At 44.2% G+C, this 23,372-nt stretch overlaps 1 non-coding gene across 1 annotated transcript; it reads right to left on the bottom strand.

The window, feature by feature from the left end:
* Nucleotides 1-7,131: 7,131 nt before the first annotated feature.
* LOC123612140 (U1 spliceosomal RNA) lies at nt 7,132-7,295 on the bottom strand. The gene has a single exon (XR_006719330.1). It is a non-coding gene; the product is annotated as a U1 spliceosomal RNA (small nuclear RNA).
* Nucleotides 7,296-23,372: the final 16,077 nt, after the last annotated feature.

Genomic DNA, 23,372 nt, shown 5'->3' with positions numbered 1-23,372 from the left:
CCTTTCAAATGCTGTTTGTCATTTTTAGGAGGTCATACTGTGTTGGTCAGAAATGGCAACATTATGCTTTAGCACAGTGGTGATTGAACGGTTGTCTTCTTGTTCATCTTAAGGAAAGTCTCTAAGTTTCCTTTTTTGATGTTTGCTGTTGGTTTTTGCAACCGTTTTCGGACTAGTAAGTTTACTTCTAAGATTTTCAGAGCGCTTTTGTTTTGAAATCACAAATAAGCACTGAATTATATCGTGTGCTTTTTCTACATGTGTTTAAACCATCCTTGCATTTCTGCCATAAATGCAAATCATTGTGTAACGTAAGATGCTTCTCAGGTTACTGAGGAAATACTGTCCGTGCTTGTGCATTTAGTGGGTCTTGCTGGCCGTGTGGGAAATGAGAGGTGAGGAAAACCATCTAAAGAAGCCTGGATAATGGAATTCATTCTTATAAAAGATTTCTTTTTTCCCTCTAAAGAGAAAAATCAATACATACAGTGAGAAATTGAGATGGTAAAGACCAACCTAGCCTGGGGCCAAAGGAGATTAGAGACAGAGGAGGAGACGTGGGAGTGGGGATGGGGGGCAGGTGCACCGTGATAAGTGAGACTTTGAGAAAAGTACTCTTAGAAAGATGGTCTGACTGGGACAAGGGTCTTTTCCTGAATAACTGACAAATATCAGTTGTTGATCACTTCCCTCTGGTTTTTAGGCCTGTGTGCTCCTTTAGAGCGGCCGTCTGTGCTGAGACTGGCCACGGGCAGCTCAGGCTCCCGTAGCTGACCCCTCAGCTTGGAAATACTCAGTTTCATACCTGTGGATTTGGGGGATTAAAGCAGGCAGAGGAATTCTAACTTGGATAAGCGGGTTCATCGACAAAGCCCTTCAGCAGGGGGTTCTGTCCATCAGCTACGTGTGTATGACGTGATCCAATGACTTACTGCGGCTGTGAAATGATGTGGTTCATTTAGATAATCCCCAGGGACTTGTGTGGCGCTGAGTTCTGTAATTACCTCTCATTAGTCTTCAGAAGGTGGAATGGTGACACCAGATGAAGACTCGTTGTACCTGAAGGCAAGGCTCTGTCCCAGCTGGCTGTGAGTCATTAAGAAGCCAGCAACCTCCTCCACACGTCTGATCTCCATTTCAGTCACTCCCCTCTCCTCTTTGGGACCTTGTTGCCCGCACGCTGTCCTTGAGCTGCTACAAGCCCCCACTCAGTGCTCCGCCTGTTAAGTCCTCCCACCTAGACCCCACGGTGGGCATCCCGTCGCCCTTCCTCCAGCAAATCTGCTCTGTGAGCTTTCCCCTTTGCAGAAGCAGCCTTCAGCCCCTTGGCATGCGGAGTAAGTCTGGTAAGTCTTTTCCCATAGAGGTATTTACACCTGAGTTACATCCATGCGTTATTTCCCAAGGGCAGTGTTATTCTAACCAGACATAAGGTTTTAATCAAAATGTAAAGCTTTAGTCAATTGAAAGAAATACGAGTAGAAATATGCATTTGGCCAACCCTCCTTCTGGAGAATTTTCAAATAATATGACATGCTCAGTTCTTCTTTGCTTACCTAGGAGCTGGATTCTGCAGGCTTTCGTTCTTGTGTGAAATCTACCTTCCGATCCTTCTTAGAATATACGCTTTGTTTTCCCCCAGCAGCACAGGTCCAGGCTGAGAGCTACGCTCCATTTGTCTCCTTCATTCATTCAACAAGGATTCATGCAACAGGAATTAAGCTAAGCAACTTGTAGGGGTTAGACTCTGTTGAAAATTCAAACAATAGTTAAGGTGAGGAAATTGTTTTCTTTTTCGGTTGTCGGGTTTTGTTTGTTTGTTTACTAGATTTGAGGGGGTCCATATGTGAAGGTCAGATCAGGGTGGAAGCTGAAATCCAAAAATTATAGTTAAAGCCTTTGGCAAAATCCATGTTTCTCACCCAGCTTAAATCTAACTCTTGACCTTCATCCATGGTGCAGAGTAGTTGGCTGGATGTCTGTCACAATTCTAATATCACTGCAAAGATGAAATGCAGGAATCATGTAGAAATCTCATCAAAAGCTAACGAAACAAGGGTATGTTTTTATCCTGATGGATTTTCCTAGCTTAAACCCTATCACCCTCATTCCTTCATCCTCCTTTCTAAGAAATGAGTTCCTTCTTTTTTTTTCCTTCTGTTCAAAGCTAGCTGGCTTCTTAACATGCCATGAATAGCTAGTATTAAACACTATCTCTCTGTAATTAGTGTTTGTGCATAGAGCAATCAATTAGCTTACAGTATTAGCCACGTTTCTCCCGCACTCAAGGAACTGAAGGGCCAAAATGCTGATGTCTAGAGAAAAATTACTTCAATGGCTTTGATTAATTTTCAATACACCATCCTCAAGCACTTCAACAGAGGCAATACTTTATGCCTTCACCTCTCTTCTGCATTTTGTAGCTGGGGCGGGGCCTGGGCAGGCGTCATGTGTGTGTATAATTGCTTCTGAGCGGAGGGACCAGTGTCACCATTTGGCCTGACCACTCCAGTCTGGTTTCAGAGCTTCCTATAAATGTATCAGTCCAGTTACTTACCACCATATCTGTGTGTGTGTGTGTGTGTGTGTGTGTGTGTGTGTGTGTGTGTGTGTGTTTATTTTCAGCTGCTGATCTTTTAAGTTCAGTTGCATTTTAACAACCCTGCTTTTTCACTCATCCAGAGTGTTTTATAGATTGGTTTATAGTCGTTCTGGTGCTAACAATTGCAAAGAGGTCTCCAGTCACAGAGCATCTCATGTTGGGTTTTTCTGGGACACAAATTAACATGGAAATAAGCATGCCCTCTTGGGAGCTGAGTATTCACCCTGTGCCCAAGGATAGACTGATTATAACCAGACCAAATGTCTCCCCTGTGCCAAGCCAGGCAATGGTCCATAAATACTCTCCAAGGTGCCAGTCCTGTGCCTCTGCCTTCGTGTTAAGCACACCTGCAGTATCTTTTCCTTCTGTGGGTGTCAACACCGTTATGGAGGGAAATTTGGCAATTTATGTCCTAACAGGATTCACTTGTTTAGACCTGCTAATTCTAAGAATTTATCCTGGGAAAATAAATATACACCCAGATTGATGTACAAGGTGATTCATTACAGTATGTTCACATTTATTTTACAACTTAAATTTATTGCAAATGAATATAGAATAAATTATGATAACCTATAATGACACAGCAGACACTAAAATTATGTATTTGAAAAAATTAATGACAGAAAATTCTTCTAATGCAATATAAATGGAGAAAAAATAGGTATATGTAATCATAAGTGTTAAAAAGAAATACACCTTTAAGCATAAAATATGACATACCCATGAATATGATGTATGTAGGGAAAGATAATGAACTTCTTTTTCACTTCAGGTGTGGAAAGTGTCCAACCTGCAGAGAAACCCTGTGGGCTGGACTCTGTTCTAAAGGAACAAAGTACTGCCTGCAGGGATAAAATTGTACAATCCAAGGTGGATTGTTTCATGTGCCCTGTATTTTTACAACTTCTGGAAATAGCATATCGATTTTCCTGTCCCAGATACAACTTCCCCACTGTGGGCAATCCTGATAGGTACCCACTTCTTCCTGGTCAAGGCGGCAGGCACATGACCCAGTCCAGACCAGACTGGATTCGCTGTCTCTCAGGGATATGAATCAAGGAAACAGGAATAAAAAGTATTAATATTGACCTGACCCCTGTAACAGTGACCTGAAGAGATAGACCGTTATTTATTATGACTAAAATCCCTGTTGCCACTCTCTCTCCATTTTTTCTGAACTTAATTCTCAGCTGTTCCTTTAATTCTCAACCTGCTATTTAAGCTTCTGATAAATGTATTTTTGTTAAAGTTAACCAGAGTTGGAATATGTGTCTTATAACCAAAGAATCATAAATTAATACAGTAAAAATAAAATCATGTGCTCTTTAAAAGGGAACCCTCCAACACTGCTGGTGGGAATGATTGGTGTAGCCGTTATAGAAAGCAGTATGGAAATTCCTCAAAAGACTAGGAATAGACTTACCATATGACCCAGGAATCCCACTCCTGGGCATATATCCAGAAGGAATTATTCAAAATGACACCAGCACCCCAATGTTCATAGCAGCACTATTTACAATAGCCAAGACATGGAAGCAGCCTAAATGTCCATCAACGGATGACTGGATAAAGAAGATGTGGTATATTTATACGGTGGAATACTACTCAGCCATAAAAACTGACAACATAACACCATTTGCAGCAACATGGATGTCCTGGAGAATGTCATTCTAAGTAAAGTAAGCCAGAAAGAAAGAAAAATACCATATGAGATCGCTCATACGTGGAATCTAAAAAAAGAAAAAAGAAAAAAAAAAAGAAGTCAGATGAACTTAAATATAAAAGAGAAACAGACTCACAGACATAGAATACAAACTTGTGGTTGCCAAGAGGAGGAAGGGGTGGGAAGGGGCAGACTGGGAGTTCAAAATTTGTAGATACTGACAGGCATATGCAGAATAGATAAACAAGATTACACTGTGTAGCACAGGGAAATATATACAAGATCTGTGGTAGCTCACGGTGAAAAAGAATGTGACAATGAATATATGTATGTTCATATATGACTGAAAAATTGTGCTCTACACTGGAAATTGGCACAACATTGTAAACTGACTATAACTCAATAAAATAATTTTTTTTAAAAAAACCGTGTGCTCTTTATGTGGTTGGGATCCCAGATCCAAGGCCTGCGAGGATCCTGAGCACATCCCAGTATGTGACCTCCCTTGCCTCTGGGTCTACAAGCCCCCTCTTCATTCCTTGTTGCAAGTGGCCGATGCTGAGATGCTGATGGTGAAATTCAGCTGCCTTGTACTTGTTTTCTAGCAGGTACACTGTCCGGAGGGGCAGTCCTTTCCCAGAGAGCTGGCAAAGGGACCCCGTCTGCACGGCTCTGTGTGGCAGCCTCCCAAATGCCCCTGCGCTGATGGCCTGCAGTGGGTGGCGTTGCCATCAGAAAGCCAGGGAATGGTCTTCTGGAATTCTTTTTTTTTTTTTATTTCAGTGCAAGAATCATTTGATGCTCATGTAAGATGAATTGATTTTTTTTTTCCTGGTGGCAATTATTGCTCCAGTGGTTGGCATTTTCTACTCACGTGGCTTAAATTCAGGGATATTACAATCTCTGAATAACCGGAAGCCTCAGCTTGACTTTTGTAATTTTTTTCCCCTGTGGAAAAGTTTGCCACAATAGGTCTTAAATTATACAAGAGCACGTTGAAGCAGTAATGAAACACTATAGGATCCTACCAGGTGAAGGTGTTACAAGGTAACTAAATGCTCCCTCAATGCTTCTGCCAGGAATGTTTCCCCTAAGCCTTCCCTTCCATGCCTACTCTAAACGTAGCTCAAAATTCAGCCCTTCTAGATTAAATCTGACCCAGGATAACGTTTAAAAAAAATCATCTTGTTTCAGGTAGACAGAACCAGAGTGGATATTTGCTCAGTCTCTTGCAAACTGTGTGATTTTTATCAAGTTGTATGATCTCTCTGAGAATCGCTTTTCAGGCATCTAAGTATCTATCGACCTATTTATTGACATATCTGTATAGAGCCATGTAAATTTCTGTGAAAATTAAATATGGTAATGTGTGTAAAGTACCCGGTATATGGAAAGGTGTGCAAGTATCCTGCCCCTAATGACACCCACCTGTCTGGTGGGGCCGTTATTCTGGACAGGATACTTGCCACAGCCCATCCCAGCCAGGGTCCACACACGGAACAGTGGTCACTGGGAGGACTTTGTGTATGAAGCCGGGAAGCAAGGGGAGGAGAAAGGCAGGGCTGCCTCAGGACACCGCCGAGATACAGTCAGGAGGGAGAAAATGTCACAGGCAACATGGAATGAACCCCGTTGGCAGAACCAATAAACGAAAATGCAGAACTACTCACTTTGGGCCCCTATAAAAATAGGGACTCTGTTAACGAGTGCTCCATTTTTTTAGCCGCTATGCTTACTGTTTCACGAGCATCGCCTCATTTATTCTTCATAAAAATCCTATGCGGTAGATATTGGTCCATTTTTCAGATGGGGGAACTGAGGCTTGGAATGGCTCAATTGTCCAGTCAAATTCTCAGTGTTCAGAAGTGGCTGAGTTGTTACGGGAAACCAGTTGCCTGATCTAAAATACACAGAGATCAAAACCTGAGGCTGGAGTCCCTCGGAGAACTCCTTGAAACCTAAATTTTCAGGAAAAAAAGGAGACCGCTGGAGCCGGAGAGACCTGGGGGGCTGCAAGATGTGAAGGCAGTAACAAGGGGGCCTTGAGTGTGCCTCCTCTCAGCATTTCCAATAGCGTGGCCCGAGCCGAAACCCGTGGGGACGCGCCGGGTTTCCACCCAATGTGAACTAGGGCACAGAGTTAACTACTTGGGTCCCAAATATTTCCATTTAAATATTCGGATAAGTGAGGGAAAAGTACTTCTGTGTGCGTTACTCCGATAACGATTTCCATTTGCCTCTAGCCTCTCCAGACAGGGGTCTTCCCTTGGTCCTTTTTTTAAGGGAATCTCTGTACTCTGAACACTTCATTTGCTTCTCACCCTGCTTCTCACTCTCCTTAACTTGGTCTTGGTTAGTACGAGGCAGCTGCTACCTGTGACCCTGCCACTCCCCTCACTGTGCGGCACATTGGGTTTCTGTAGGTCACCAATACAACTGGCACTGGCAGAGGCAAATCACTTGTCAAAGATCACTGAGTGTCAGTGCAGTATTGACACAAAAGTACGACACGCAAAACGGAAACTCCGTTTGGCAGTGTTAACCGATGGCCTTGTCCACAGGTGGATGCATCGCGCATACTGACGGTGTAGGCTCTTCTGCTTAGTCTGGCTGAACAGTGGGTGGAACAGAAGGAACACACAGGGCGTTGCATCAACAGGGAATGAGTTTGGGAAGAGCACATCAAAGGAGTTCATTCAATCAGGTGTGTAGTCATTCGCCTCTCAACAAATATTTACTAAGTACCTCTAATATTAACAGTGTTCAGCAGTGTTTCTTCAAGTTCTGTAGCTCATGGCTTTCAGACACCGTGGCATTTGTTAAACGCACTTTTCTTGGTTTCAACCTAGAATTTTTTTTTCCCCAGGGTTAAGCGTGAACACAGTCCCCCACGACCACAAATTACTGCAGTCACGTTTCCCACGTTTGGGGAGATCACAGGGGTCAGCACACCCAGAGTGCAACAGGTGAGCCTCGCCCTGGGAAAGCCACCTTCGTGATCATGGCATCTCCCTGCCAGGTGATCAGCCTGGAATTTTTATCAAGAGTCTCTGGGGTTAGAGCCGGTGAATTACCTTAGGTGATTCTGACTCACTCTTCATCATTGTGCGACGTGCTGGAGGCAAGAAAAGCAAACTGTTCTGACTGTGAAGGAGGAGTTGAGCTGATTAAAGACACAAGCTATTTACAAGTCCAAAGATGATTAAAATTCTATGGATGTGAGTGTAACAGTCAACAACAGCTCTTGGAAATCGGAGCAAGGAGGTTAGCAGAAAGTTTGACTAAATCAGGAAAGCACCAAATCTGGACAAAATATAACCAAAAAAAAAAAAAAAAACCACACATATGTTTGAAGACATCTGAGTTCTGATAAAGGAGCCAAGAAGTGAGGAATCAAATTCTAGAAAGAAGGGAAGCCCGCTGAGGTGTGGCATGCAGCTTCCCTGTTGCTTTTATCACCGAGATAGTTGCTGAATCTTTTTCAAATTGAGGTCAGATTTATAGAACCTAAAATTAATTAACCCTTTTAAAGGGTACAATTCAGTGGAATTTAGTATGTTTACAATGTTATGGGACTGTCATTTATATTGAATTCCAAAATATTTCCATCATTGCCAGACAGATCTTGTACAAATTCCTCACTCCCCAGCCCCAGCCCCAGCCCCTGGCAACCACTAAGCTACTCTCTGTCTGTATAGATTTTACTTATCATGGATATTTTAAGTTAATGGACTCATACAGCATGTGTCCTTTTTGTGTCTGGCTTCTTTTACTGAGCAGAACGTTTTTAAGGTTATCCATGTTGTAACACGTATCAGTACATCTTTCCTTTTGTAACTGGATACTGTTTCATCATATGGATACAGCGCATTTTGTTTATCCATTCCCCAGGTGGGTATCTGGGTTGTTTCTACCTCTTTTGACTATTGTCGGTAGCGCTGCTGTAAACATTTGTACACAAGTATTTCTTTTAATACCTGTTTTCAATTACTTGGGGGTTTATACCTCAGAGAGGAGTTGCTGGGCCATATGGTAATCTTCTATTTTACTTTTTGTTGAACTACCAAACTGTCTTCCAAAGTGGCTGCACCATTTTACATCCCCACTAACAACTTCTCCACATCCTTACCAGCATTTGTTATTTTTCTTTTTTGATTAATAGCCATAATGATGGGTGTTATGTGGTAATTGTGGTTTTCATTGCATTCCCCTAATGACTAATGATCTCGAGCTTCGTTTCATGTGCTTATTGGTCATTTATATATCTTCTTTGGAGAATGACTTATTCAAGTACTCTGCCCATTTTTTAAAATATATTTTTATTGAAGTATATTCAGTTTACAATGTTGTGTCAATTTCTGGTGTGCAGCACAGTGCACCAGTCACACAGGAACATACATATATTTGTTCTCACGTTCTTCTTCACCATAAGTTACTGCAAGATATTGAATATGGTTCCCTGAGCTCTACAGTATAAACTTGCTGTTTATCAGATTTTGTGAGAATCCTCCTATATTTCAAAATGAGAGATACTCTGCCAGAGTTCAGTAGGTGTTCTGTGTGATTCAGTGGGTTTGTAGATGTAATTCTCAGTGTATTTGTGGGAGAGGGCGAGCTGTGAGTCTCTCTACTCCACCATCTTGGCTCTGCCCCCCTCTGCCCATTTTTTAGTTGAGCTTTTTATCTTTTTCTTGCCGAATTGTAATAATTATACATTCTGGATACTAGACCCTTTCAGATAGATGAATTGCAGATATGTTCTCCTGTTCCATAGTTACATTTTCACTTTCTTAATAGTATCCTTTGATGCACAAATATTTTTATTTTGATGATGTTCAATTTTTTCTTTTGTGGATGGTTTCTGGTGTCTCCCGTGTGTTCATTCTTAACATAAGGCAAGTGGCTGGGATGCAAGGTAAAAGCAGCTGAAAAAGTGAAGCTGAGGTTTTGTGTTCTTGCTGCTCGAGAGAAAAAAAGCTAAAAGAAGAACCCCCACGAAGGAAGTTATTAATTTGGGGCCAAAAAAAAAAAAAAAAGAATTAGATCAAGATAGACAAAGACAGCCTCTAGTCAGCTCCAGCCCTGACTGGCTAAGGTGAGGAGCCCCACTGGGGCCGCCGGAATCCTGTCTCCAGGAAGGTACTGCCACACAGAATGCCACCTCCCACCCAGGACAAGCAGACTGTAGAAAATTGCCATGAATTCTGAGAAACAGAACCAGAAGTTAAAAACCAAAAATAGAACCGACCCATGGATATTCTAGGTAAACGCTATTAGATAGAGAGTTGAACATGATTGTGATGAAACATTCAAGAAATTGGGTGACAAGATGGAGAGTTTCACTGGAGAACTAGAATCTAATTTTTAAAAATCAAATGGAAATTCTACACAGACATAGAATACAGACTTGTGGTTGCCAAGGGGGCGGAGGGTGGGAACGGATAGATGGGATTTCAAAACTGTAGAAAAGATAAACAAGATTATACTGTACAGCACAGGGAAATATACACAAGATCTTGTGGGAGCTCACAGAGAGAAAAATGTGACAATGAATATATATATGTTCATGTATAACTGAAAAATTGTGCTCTACACTGGAATTTGACACAACATTGTAAAATGATTATAAGTCAATAAAAAATGGTAAAAAGTGAAAATTCTAGAACTAAAGAACATGAAAGCTGTAACTAAGAACTCAACAGATTCATAGAAAAAGCAGATTGAATGCAACTAAGAACACAATCTGTGAACTAGAAGACAGGTCAGTCGAACATTCTCAGACTGAATCATAACAAAAAATTATGGAAAATTCAGAAAAGAGCATAAAAGACATTTAGGACAACGTGAAACAATCTTAACGTAAAGGTGATTAGCGTCTCAGATGAGAAAGAGAGAGGATTGGCAGGGGCAATGTTTGAGGAGATAATGACCAAGAATTTCCCCCAAGTTGAACAACATCAAATCAGAGTCAAGAGTCAGTATAAACCTAAGCAGAATAACAGACCAAGAAAACCGCCCCAGGCTCATCAGAGCGAATCTGCAGAGAAGCAGAGACAAAAGAGCAATCTTAGAAGCATCCAGAAACCAAAGAGATATCTGCTCTCCCACGTTCACTCCAAGTTATCCTCAAAAGCCAAATAAGGAAAGAACGTTAAGTGTCCATTAATGGATGCACGGATAAAGAAAATAGATAGACGGGCAGACAGATAGATAATCATAAATATTCTCACCCAAAAAGGTAAGCGTGTGAGGTAAAGGGTATGACAATTAACTAGATGGGGAAAACCCTTTCACAATGTATACTTATCTCCAATCATCATGATACACTCTTTAAATATCTTAAAATTTTGTCACTATGCCTCAATAAAGCTGAAAAAGAAAGCAACCAGAGGGAAAATGCACAATGTCATCAAAAGAGCAAGAACAGGACTGACAGTTAATTTCTGAAAAAAAAAGGAAGTCAGGAAAAAGGAAGTGTGAACACCATAAAATTGGAAGTCTGCGATCCAGCAAGAAGATCCTTAGAAAGAGTCGATTTGAAACCCCCTGGAACTGCCTGCACAGATACAGTTTCTCCTTTGCTGCAACGCGGAACCCTGCCCTTTGTCTTGATGACAGATCAAGACCCTTCTTTTATTTCCTCTTCCACTGGGTGTCATTATCGTGGAGACATAATACTCCCAAGGAGCAAAGACAGAACTAAATTTAATGAGGGCAAAACACGTTTTTCTTCCCCTCAAGAGATAACCTTTGAAATTGTCAATTCTGTATTAAATACTCCAACCTGGAGTATGATCTTACTCCAAAATAGCTGGAAGTTCTTTGTGTCTGGAGGGGAGGGGGCAGAAAGCACTTTGTTGAAAATTTTCTCTTAAAAAAACAAACAAACAGGTAAAAGGAGGAGATGTCACATAGGATTGGTAGAGAACTTAAACAGAAAGCTTTGAAGGCCAAGGGCCAAAGCATTCATTTCATGAGATCAAAGTGGTAGCACATTTATATCTAAATACTCTACAATATGACTATAAACAGCTTCGTTTTATAGATGAGTAAACAGAAGCTCAGAGAATTTCAATAACATATTCGAGGTCATTCCGCTATGAAGCAGCAGAAGAGGAGTGGCAGGGAAAACCAAGGATGTGAGATGAGATCGTGAGAATGACCATGAGGGTTCATTGCACAGATGAGAGAAAAAATGAAACTTCACTCTATAGCAACTAGAAATTTTTAACAAGCCATCAAATTTGTAGAGTCTTCTCTAGTTACAGAAATAATTTGGGGCATGAGTAAAGATTTTTAAGGGAATGTATAAAAAGTCGTAGGGAAATGCAGAAAGGGGAATTAAGAAATACCCCCAAGAACTAAGAGTCAAGCTCCGTCTCTGATCCTGACCAGCTGTCGGACCCTAAACGAGTATCTGTCCCTCCCTGGATGTCGGATGGCCATAATGCCCACCTAATTCCCAAAGCTGCTTTGAAAATAAAGTGAGTGGGTAAGCAGCAGTCAAGCTTTGAACATTATAAGGTGATGTATAAAGGTGCAGGATGTTCAGCTGCCAGAGTCTGGGGTGTCAGTCTCAGGAAAGGCGCTGACATAACTTGAGACGATGGAAGCCAATATAAACATGCACGGACCTGAGGAAACCACAAGACCCTTTTTGCTTTTCCAGGGGAGACAGGGGAACAACCTTTCTGAACATCATGACTTCCTTGGGAAGATCTTGGTTTAAATATATATATATATTTTTATATATCTGACTTGTCTAGACCCTATATTGAGATCTACAGCAGAATGAGTAGCTTTGCCCCTTAAGAAATCCCTCCCTCTAATTTTACTTTGTTAATTGGCTATTTTTAATCGATGAAACACACACATGGGGATGATTTAGATAAGCAAACAAAGAGTATGTCATTAAAAGTATTATTAATTCAAGGGTAAATCTAATTTGGTAGAGAAGTTACACTTTATCAGAATGAAATCCAATGAGAAGTCTCCTCTTGGGCAGAACGAAAGGTCACAACATGAGAGGGAGGAAGGGCAAACGTACATGGAACTATGGTCACGGTTCACGGAGACCTTCCAACATCTCTTCATGGGATGACTTCTTCCTGCCTTTGTCGAGGAAGGATCGTAGGATACGGAATTTGGAAAGAAGTTAGCTGGTCATACTCAAGGTGTTCCCTGACTACCCAAAGGGACCTTTAAGAACCAAAAACTGCACGCAGAATGGCAGCATGGGGGTCAGCAGATGTCGCATTCCGAGCTTGCTCGAGCCTCTCAAACTAAGCAACGACTACAGCAGGCCTTCCATGGTCCAGCCAGGTCCTGCATTCTCCTCCTTGACGGAACCCATGACCTAGTCTTGGCAAAGTCATCCAACATCTGTTGCCAAATGCGCCCACAAATATTTCAAATCACAGTCATAGCTTTTGAGCATCCAGTGATCACCTAACTATTCTGATAAATTTTCCAAGATCAAATATCAGTCAAAGCGGACTGAGGGGTTGCAGCCAGCAGCAGGTGAATTCACCTTTGTCATTCTAGACTTAGAAGCTCCATGGGGTTTTTCATGCCGCCAGAGAATTGTAGTCATCACCAGTGCTTCTTACCAACTATCCCCAGTATTTTTTCCTATGTGATGGTAAGAGTGCACCCCCCACGTCCTAGGCATGGCCGTGAAATGTGAGCCAGAGATGCATGGATTCATTCTGGGCAAAAGCTGTCAAGCCACGTGTGTGACGTAGCACAGCTCTTCCCCCCTCTGCCGTGGTGGGTACCAAATTCCACACGGTGGTAGCACCACCAGCCTGGATCCTTGACTAAGGATGACGGAGCACAACGTCCAGCTGGTAGGTCAGCATCAACATGAGCTTGTGGAGAAATAAGTCTGTTCACTGACTGTTACCACAGCATAGCCTAGCTTGGCCTGTCAGACTGACGGGGCGGGGGTGGGGGGGAGGGCAGGAGGCAAAGGCATTGCCGGGGGAAAGCAGAACAAGAATGGCTACGGTCAAGTGGGAAAATAACCCAGGACTTGGCATCAGACAAACTTAAGTTTCCTGGCTGTGTGACCTTGGGAATGCTGCTTAACCCCTCTGAGCCTGTTTCTTCATCAGTTGCTTTAATAAATGAATTAATATAAATACAGTGCTTGGCCCAGTATCGATCACATTGCCAGTATTCATTACATTTAATTGAACCTTCTATGCCCTCTCCTGCCAACCCACACGCACCCTAAGATGACACCACAACAAAATGGAACCCTCCGCTATTGTTTGTAACTGGCCATGGTTGAAATTCCCCCTCTGGCTGGGTGAGGAACCATCTCTGGAATAAGGATTCTCCTTTGCTGTTCACAATGCTTTAGAGCCTAGGTGTCTAGACAGATAGCTGTGTGCACTCTGTAAGCCAAGCCGTCACAAGCCTAGCGCGCAGAAGAATGTTACAGTACAGCGTTGCCCCTGAGCCAGCCCCAAGCGACACGCGGCCCTGGACAGGCACGCCCTCTCCTCGGGCCGGGCGAGGGTGCCAATGAGGGGCGGAGCGGCAGGTCAAAGAGCACTGAGTGGCGCTGAGAAAGTCGTTGAAAACAGCCGACTCCTCACCAGATCAGAGTTTCAACTCCTCATGTGACTTTGAACCGGAAAGGAAGCATGAAGTCGTCGGGCACCTTGAACGTGCATGGGCACCACCCCGCCACGACGAATCATGGACGTTGAAGTCTTTCATAGAGTAAGGTCTTGGGGAAGAAAAGGAAAAGAAACTACCAGGAAACAGTTATTAAGGGAGGCGGATGAGCTAAGCTGACTGGTAATAAAGAAGCGTGCATAGGGCGTGTCCCAGCCATTCCACAGGGAGACGATTAGACGCCCACCAAGACAGGGGTTTCTGATGGTTCATAGCTGTGTGTTCCCTTAGGCTTGCAGAGTAACGGATGAGATGCTTTTTTTATTCCCAAACATAGATTCAATGACAGTAACTTGTAATACGTTTGCTTTAAGTTCCTGCAAGTCTGCTGTCACTACTAGGGCCAGTCTTGTATGTAGGGGGTCTGCAGACATGTTGTAATTTGTAGGATTCTAGCAAAGCCTGCTAGTTCAGAATATACACTTTATCTTTTGTTACTCAGCCTAGTGTTAGTTTATGAACATCTTTGGGTGAAATAATGTTCTTTTCACCCTGCAAGGAAGTGATACATTAAACCAAGTCACCACCTTGGTGGGAAATTTGGGTTGCCTTTTGGAGAGACGCTGCAAAACTCTCAGTTGCTTTAAGTTAAATGAAATCTGGAGGTAAAAATTTCAGACACTTCACTTCACTAGGACCCAGCTACGACCGAGAGGATGTAGCCTCACCTCCATCAACCTCATTTTATGTCACATGTAAACTAACAAGTGAACTTGTTTCATTTCGTTGCTTGCAAAGTACACGACTGTAGCCTTTCTCTTCAAAATCACCTTGACGTCTTGAAACTTGTGTCGGGTTTATATTGCAACATTCCTTGGTGTGGGGAAAATGAAGGTTTGCCGCCTGCAAATGAGAGCTCAGAAAATGAGAAAATGATTCCAGTTCTTTTGCAATTGGAAGTAAGAAAGAAAATGAGATGGCTCCTTTGTGGTTCTTTCAGCCATAGCTGTGTTTTGCTTTGTCCCCACTGTCCCCACTGTCCCCTACCAAGAGGGCCCAGGGAAGGTAATGTTTCCTGGGTCCTGTGAAACGTTTCAGTAATGGCCGCTGTAATTCACACGTTGATTTGTCCTGGGTCACTGGCAAGTGTGATGGATTGTGATGGCTGTACATTCAAAGGCTTTCCCAAGGTTGCCTCGTGAGGGCTAATGCTCTGTTCAACCCCAGCACTTATGCGGCGGAGAAGGAAGCATCTATGAGGTGTTCTGCAGCCTTAACCACAGTGAAGACAGCCTGTGATCTCAGGAGAAGCCCTGTAATCTGCTGGAGGGCAGGGGCTACGTTTGGCTTATACATGGTCAGTGTCCCAGGGAGGGCAGGCAAGGGAATTCCTCAAACCCTTGACTTACTTAAGAGCTATGCAACGTGGGCAGAAGCTGTGCCATCTGCAAAAAAAAAAAAAGGGGGGGGGACAGATTTCTAAAAGGCACACATCTTCCCACAATGTTCAGAATTAAATTAATTCAATTAATTATGATGTTTTTACACTCATGGATCACAGCCTGGCTAGAAACAGGGAACTTCTTCCTTATAGGAGGAACAATGACCTAGTTTTCTGTGTTGGTGTGGCCTGTCATTTCCTAATTATGCTCTTTTGTTGGGTTTTTCTCTGCCAGAGCCCAGTGAATGCCAAAGGGGAGGAGAAGACGGGAGGGCTGCTCCTCAGCGGGAGCAGAATTTATAACTCATGTTCATTTTGGCCATAGGCTGGCTGGTTCTGGCTTGTCTAATTTGTGGAGGGTTTCTGAAGGGAAACTGGAAGCAGTACGTTGCCCTTCAGTACAGGGATATGATTCTAGTGTCGTGGAGGAGCCATTAGAAGTCAAAGCACATGAAGGGTTCATTCATTCAACATTCAACACTGATTGGGAGAACTCAGTACGGACTGGGTACAGAGAAGGACACTCTGCCTTGGCATAAAACCTCTATCAGGGAGGGGAGATGAACAGCAAGGTTTTCTCGTCCATGTGAAATACATAGTATGTCACAATGAGAAGGGTGAGTCATGTTGGGCAAGCGGGGATGGTCTGGGAAGGTCTCGTTGAGACGTTTAAGCAAAAAGTCCTAACAGAAATGAGAGAAAAGAACACGCAAATAAAGAGAAAGTGTTCCTGGCAGAGGCAATGGCAAGTGCAAAGGCCCTGAGGTGACAATGTGCTCCATTTTCAAGTGACTTGCAGGGGGGGGTCTCCAGATTTGTTGGCACAAAGTACGAGATGACTTCGAAACCTACTGGGGCAGGGAGGTTATGCCAGGCTGTGTAAACCACTGCACACCTGTGGCAGAAGAGTGCCAGGGTCTGACTTCTGTAACTGCTCAGCCGAGCATCCACCAGAAGAGGGCACAGGGATGCAGAGCAACTTCTACAAGACCGTTTCCACAATCCAGGCAAGAGACAGGTGGGCACTGCTCTGGCCATTAGAATTTAGGGGCAGTGGGCAAGAGCACAGAGAGGACAAGCAGTTTGCATGAATTATCTCAACTATACTGCTATTATAATCGGCAGCGTTGCTTCTGAGCTGCTTTTTTTGTTGAATTGTAGTCAGTTACACTGTGTCGATTTCTGGTGTGTAGCATAATGTTTCAGTCATACATACACATGCATATGTTTTCATATTTGTTTTTATTACAGGCTACTGCAAGATACTGAATACAGTGCTTACATAGGTACTGAGAAAAATAATACTGCCCACCTTGCAGAGCTGTGGTGAAGACAAAGTACAATAACTCTGACGCAGGGCGTGTGCTCCGTAAGGAATGACGATGGTAATTAGCGTAGGGTTCAATTAGGAGAGGCAAAATTTTGTCCACACCTTACCTACCTGCGAATGTAGATTGATGAAGCTGGTGCTCTCCATCATCCACTTCGTTTAATTTCTTTTTCATAACCAAGCTATTGGTTTATTCTGGCATTATTGTTTTCACTTAAAAAATGAAGTTTGGATAGAGTTTTTTTTGTTTCTGTTTTCTTTTTCATATTCTTTTTCATTATAGGTTACTACAAGATATTGAATATAGTTCCCCATGCTATACAGTGGAAACTGGTTGGTTTTAAATCAAGGTTCTCTAATCAGGAGAAAGAATTAACACAAATCTGAAAAGCAGACTTTCTATGTTAAATAAAAGACTCCTTTTGACAAGTCTTTCCATGGCCCTTGCCGAGAGCGGCTCGCACGTACATTTATCTGTCCTGGCATTTTTCTCCTATTCTTATTTCTTGCCCAGGGCTGTTTCTTTCCAATCCAAATCCTGTTTCTTCTCATTCTTCTGGGGTAAATTTTATGGTCTTTCCACACTGCTCAGAATTCTCTCCTGCAGTAAAGCCTTTTTGTGGTATCAGCCCATCTTGTCCAGGGCACCATCCCAGCATCCCCAGTCCTTAGCTGCTCCCTAGCTGGGCACTGTCAAGATTTCCTTTTTTCTTTTTTTTTTTTTTTTTCGTATTTGTTGATATATTTAGAATGGGCTCCATATTTTTGTAGAAGAGATTGATTCTCCTTCCACACTGCAACGGGCTCCCTGAACTTGGCAATGAGGAGACATCTGAGACCCACCGCAGGCTCGTAGGCAGGGAGGCAGCTCACCCACAGAGCTGCCAGGAATGAAGCTCCACACCCTCCCCTCCACCCTGAAATGGGGCGCGGTGCTGATGGACCCTCCAGGTAAAGCAGTCTGCTTAGAAAAATCTCACCATTCAGCGCCTCCTTAACAACAACAACTAAAGCTGTTGTGTATGCAGCCACGTGTGCCACGGGTACAGGCAAGCTAGAGCTTCTGTTTAGATAAGTTTCTTATGAACTAAGGGCAAAATGTTTTGTTTGATTTTGGCTTTTTGCTTTTCCTCTAAAAAGGCTGGGGGACATTACACTTGAAAACTAAAATCCTTTCCTGCCAGTTTCTTCCCTAATCTCAGGTGGGGGTGACCTCTAACCCTGCCTATTGAAGTTCCAGCACGGAGGCTGGCTGGCCTCTAATGCACCCGCAGCGCAGCCAAAGAGTCTTCCTTAATGACGGGGCGCCTCCGTTAGATGTCGGTGGGAATTAGGGAGTCAGAAGAAAGAATGAGGTGGCTCTCCGCCAGCCACTCCTCTGGTCATCAGCCCTACAAATAGATAAAATACAGGGATCAGGAGCGTCTTTAGATTCAGGATCTCCTCGGGGAGAGCAGAGATTCCAACTGCAAACTTCAGACATCAGCAGAGAACAGTGCCCCCTTAAGGTTCGTCAACAGCACGCACCATGAGCTTTCTCCCCCGTCCCCAAGCATTGCCGGCCGCTGCTACAGCAAATTCCAGCGTGTTTCGGCCTCTTCCCTCTGTTCCTGATGCTCTCTGGGTCTTGATCAAGGCCCACTCACATGACTACAGCAGCATCCGAGCCTCGGGTCCACATGGACACTGCGCTCCGTCCTTGCCTCTCCCTGCTCAATAGTCTAAAACAGCAGTTTCCCCAGGCAAGTGGACCTGCTGCCATGGACGTTCCCCGACTCCCCCAGAGGACCCTCTGCTCTTGTCAGCCAGGCCAGTCTGTCCTCCTCCTAACGGTCTCCTCAGCCCCACCTCCAACCTTTGTCCATATCGCTCCCATCCACCTGCACTGGGGGTGCCTTCCATTCACCACTCTTTAAATTCAGGACACAGTTTAAGTCCCGCCTCCTCCACGCAGCCTCTGGGCTCACTCCAGTCCTCAGGGTTACTACAGTCGCACTCTGTACCGTATGGACATGGTGTAATTATAATTGCTACCTTGCAGTTTAGCAATTAACTGCCTCCTCCTTGTCTGAATCTTATCTAAAAGCTTGTCAGATACTTGAGGGGAAAACACAGGCATTTTGCTACTGCTGAGCTCAATTCTGGGCACAGAACAGATGCCCGACTTTGTGGCCGTACAATTGGGCCAATCAATACCTTAGACAGCACAAACCAGAGAGCAGGCTCTTGGCCTCAGTGTTACAGAACCCAGAGACATTCTGCGGTCCTCCTCCCATCCTTCTGAGAGTCCGGATTCCCTCCACAGAAAGAAAGAATTCGGCTCTCTAGTTTTGTTAGTTAGAATTACGGAAGAATCCTGACTCTGCTCTGTGTGAGGTCAGGCTGCGTGGGTTTCAGAACTGAACAATGGTTCAGAGGTTATAAACTGCAGACTGGAGAGAACCAGGTCCGAGGCCTTTAGAATTCCCAGCTGGAATTCCTGGGTGAGTCTCCACACATTGGCCCTTCCCGTTTCTGCCTTTGGAGTCCGGGTGGTAACAGGAGGAAATAGTTCGAAAAGTGCTCTGTGAGTGTTTTCTACACCCGGGCTCTGTACTAGGGCTTGTGAGACCAAAGAGAAAAGGAGAGAAAAATAACATGAATTCAACTTTATACTCAGAACTCCAGGGCTCTTTGCATTCTTTTCTGAAGCAATGTCCTTACCCTTTTTGTGTGTGTGTGTGTGTTTTTGAGTCATAGAATCCACTATGATGAGAGAATTAAGTCCCAGTCTTAGGAAAATGCATATACGTGCAAACCAACTACATTGTACCTAATTTCATGGTTTTTCAGTGCCTTGGACCTCTGGGTAATAGCCCCTTTTCTTAAAACGTGGAAAGAGTTCTCTCAGCACCTTAAAGGCAGAGTCATGGTTTTATAATTTTGTCATTTACAGAGTTCAGGCGCTAAGCCTCGCCTGTGCCTCCCAGGTTTGGGGAGCGGAGGGAAGTCTGCGATCACAGCCTCACCTCCTCCCTAAATGCATGAGCAATTCCCTGAGCATCGCACCCCCGGTACTCCAGACGCTGCACTAGGTGGATGGCTCGCCCGGGTCCAGCTCGGCGCTGACCAGCTTCTCTGTGCCTTGCCCTCGCCACTCAGAGTCCCCTCCTCACCACTCTGCTTGTCCACACTCCAACGAGGGACCTGAGAGCAAAATAAGTTCTTGCATCCTTTGGGCAGGGCTGGAGAGGAGAGGAGGGGGCCGGTCCTCAGATAACGGTGCCAAGCACCTTGGGGGTTTAAATGGGGGCTCTGGACTGAGACATGGGATGGAAGGAGCGTCTCTCTCCGCAGCCATCTATCATGGAACGTCTCCAAGCAGAAGAAAGTGAGAAACAGATGGCGATGAACAGGCAAATGAACCTCAGGGACGGAGCTTGAGTGGGAGGGTGTGAGGAGGCAGCAGCCGACAGAGGGGAAAGGCTGCACCGTGGAACCCGCACACGGAGAGTCAGAGTGGGAGACAGCAGAGGGACCACATGGCACGGGGCCAGTGCTCAGGACACGTGCAGCCGAGGGCAGGGCCAGCCTCCTCCCCGGGCAGACGGGAGAACTCCTCCCCCATCTCCCTGCTGGAGGCTCGTTTGTGCACCTGAGAAGATGAGGCCTTCTAGAAAGGTTAACGTAGTAGTTTCCACCCACACTGTGCATAATAATCACATGAGAAACATGATAAAAAAAAAAAACAAAAAACCTAGGGTCTTCCTGGAGTGACCAAATGTCCTGGGTTGCCCAGGACTTTCCTGGTCTTAACACTGAAATTCCTAAAATAATTGCCCCTCAGTCCCGGGCAAACTGGAACAACCAGGGGCCCTGTGGCACCTCCAGTTATTCGGATTCTTTAGTCCGGGAGGAGACCTCGGACTCTGACTCTCTACCCAGCACCTACTTCTGGGTGATTCTGACGCTGGGGCACCAGGAGGTCGGTGCCCTGACATAAGCGGCCAAGTAGGTCTGTAAGAGAGAAGAATTAAAAAGAGGAAGGAAAGCAAACAGCTGACTGTTTCTGAAAATTCTCAACCAGATGTTCTCAGTCCTTTGAATCACATGGAAAACGTATAAAGCCACTGATGCCTGTCCGGACAACGGCGTCAGGTTCTACGAGGGAGGGAGGACCACTGTACGGAGTGGCTCTGTGATTTCCTGATTGATGGCATCTGGTGCCAGGCAGGACGGAGAACTACTGAGTGCCACCTGGACAGCACGGCACTGCTCCCCAGCTGACGGGAGGCGGGAGGTCCCTCTTAAGTGCAATGTCTGCTCCTTGGGGTCACTGCCCAGGAAAGAAGCCATTAATTGATGGGAACCATCCCAGATAATATTAAATATACCTTTAACCCTCTCCTCCAAGAATTACCCCAAAACTGAGGCCCATTTGAGTGGTCTGCAGGGAGTGTGTCCAGGTCCCCTCCATGCCTGAGGTAGTTGCATACCATGGGTATAACCTACCCATGCTTCCATCATCAAGAAAAACCAGAAAAATCAGGCATCCACTTCTTTCCCTTCTGTGGCTAATAAGAGAAGAAAAAAAAAGTCATTTCTGGAAAGAGAGGAAAGAAATAAGAGATTCTGAGGCAGGAAAGGGGAATCCAAACTAGCGACAGACTATGACAAGGAAGAGAAGGAAAAGGGAGGGTCAAATTGGCAACAGGAAGGGTGCATTTCAGGGCCAAGCCTATCAACCAAGACCGCCTTACAACATGAAGAGTTTCAAACGCAAAACCCCGGAAAATGACAGAACTGTTATTTTGCCCAGAATAAATGGACGTATTATCTGGTGTTGATTTTAGCCAAAGTCCGTGAGGCAATTGAATCCTAAACTGTCAGAGGCCAAGAGAAAGCGTCCCGTCTTCTCGAGGGGCCTGCGTGGGAAAGATGGAGAGGCCAAAACTTAAACTTGCACTTCATCCACTTCCAAAGGTTTTCAGAAGACGAATGACCCGTCAGTTGAAACAACCGGGAAAGGCAGATCCTTGCAAATGGACAACCACATGGCATAGAAACTTAATAAGGAAGAATAAAGAGAATACAAAGCACAGGGTGGTCCTTGGAAAACTCTATAGCAATGCGAAATGCTTTATAATAAATGGTTGCAATGGTTGGCACTTGGAATTAGAATAGCAAATGCTTTGTTATTGAGTACCTGCATTTTATTTTTTAATCTATCACATATCAAAACCAAATCTAGGCTTGAGACTTTTATGGCACCTTCTGGCTAAAGAGATTTCACCCTCAGTATCGGAGCGATTTTTATCAGATTTTTTTATTACGTCTTTATCTGTAGTTGGCTCTGCACAATGTACAGACTTAAATAAATAAAACGTCTTTAAAGAAGTTCTTCCTCAAAGGCGTTACACGGCTTGGTACGTACATAGTCCTACTGAAACACACAGAATGCAGTTAAGGTTAGTGATTCGTACGTGAAGAAGACAAATATGGCCGCGTCAGCAGCAGGAAGATACCCGCATGATGATGGACCTGGAATCGATTACCATTAACATCAGCCTGCATTTCTCAAGCACCCAGTGAGCACAGGGCAGAAAGGGACAGGAAACAAGTACAAAAGTTGGACCCTTCCCTAAATGAGCCTGCGATCTAGTTGGAGGGAGAGGAGGCAAACCCACCCAAAAAGGTGCATAATTCCTACCTATCATCTTTCTAAGTGGGCAGTGAGTGGCCCAGACCCTAAATGCAGCGGTAGCTTGGAGGAGGCTGCAATCACCGAAGCAGAGCTTTTTGGCAAAGTAAGTGATGTACATTAAACCTTACAGGGATGACTTAGTAATAACGAGCTTTTGCATTTGCTTTATAGTGTCCAACCACACCCATTATTGAATTTACCTCTTAGAGTGCCCTGTTGACATGAACGTAATAATCTCCATCTTTCAGATGAAGAAGCCGAGACTCAGAGAAGTTAAGCAGCTTCCCTGAGGCCACACAGCTTTAAATCTCAGAGCCAGGACTCAGGGTCAGTACCAGCGGAAACACACTTTAATAGTGAAGTCCAGAATGAACATCTTCAGAAGCAGCCTGGCCACAGCAGGATACTGTCTGTAAATATCTCCTGGCTGAACCTAAAGGCGAGACTCTTTGAGTTTATCTTGTTCAACCTTGTTCTTCATCTTGTTTTGCTAAGATCATTGGGATGATCTATTGCTCATAATAAGATTTGCCACTTTCCCTACTTGCCAAGTCCCCGATGATTCAGCTGCAGCAAAAAAAATATTGGGAAGACTACTTGTCAAATAAAATTTTATGGGGAAGCCCAATGCATAAAGTTGCATGCCTTCTCCTGTCTCCAGCCCTTCTGTTTTCTGGGATTAACGTTTCTGAAAGAGTATAAAAAGATGTGCAAAGAGGGATCCATTCAGTATTTTGGCTCCTACAAAATGAGCACACACACAGTAAAGGGGTGATTGCACACTTACTTTGGTTGTTGCAAAGTCTGACGCTCTGATGTACAGACTGAGTGCAGGGAGGAATAAAGCATTTTCGTATCCCGTTCCAGGAGAAAGGCTTCCTCAGTTTCCTGGGAGCAAGCATTGTTAGACTAACAATATTTTTTTTCTATTGTGCTTTATTGGTCCTACATTGAGTCAGCATCCTCTGATTCTGGCAGTAGGTTCTTTTCAGGTTTTTGTTTCTGGAGATGATGTGTGTTTTT

The sequence above is a fragment of the Camelus bactrianus genome, chromosome 28 (assembly GCF_048773025.1).
Source record: "Camelus bactrianus isolate YW-2024 breed Bactrian camel chromosome 28, ASM4877302v1, whole genome shotgun sequence".
Classification (NCBI taxonomy): Eukaryota; Metazoa; Chordata; class Mammalia; order Artiodactyla; family Camelidae; genus Camelus; species Camelus bactrianus.
The sequence above is the reverse complement of the archived record's forward strand: the minus strand, read 5'-3'. Positions and strand labels throughout refer to the sequence as shown.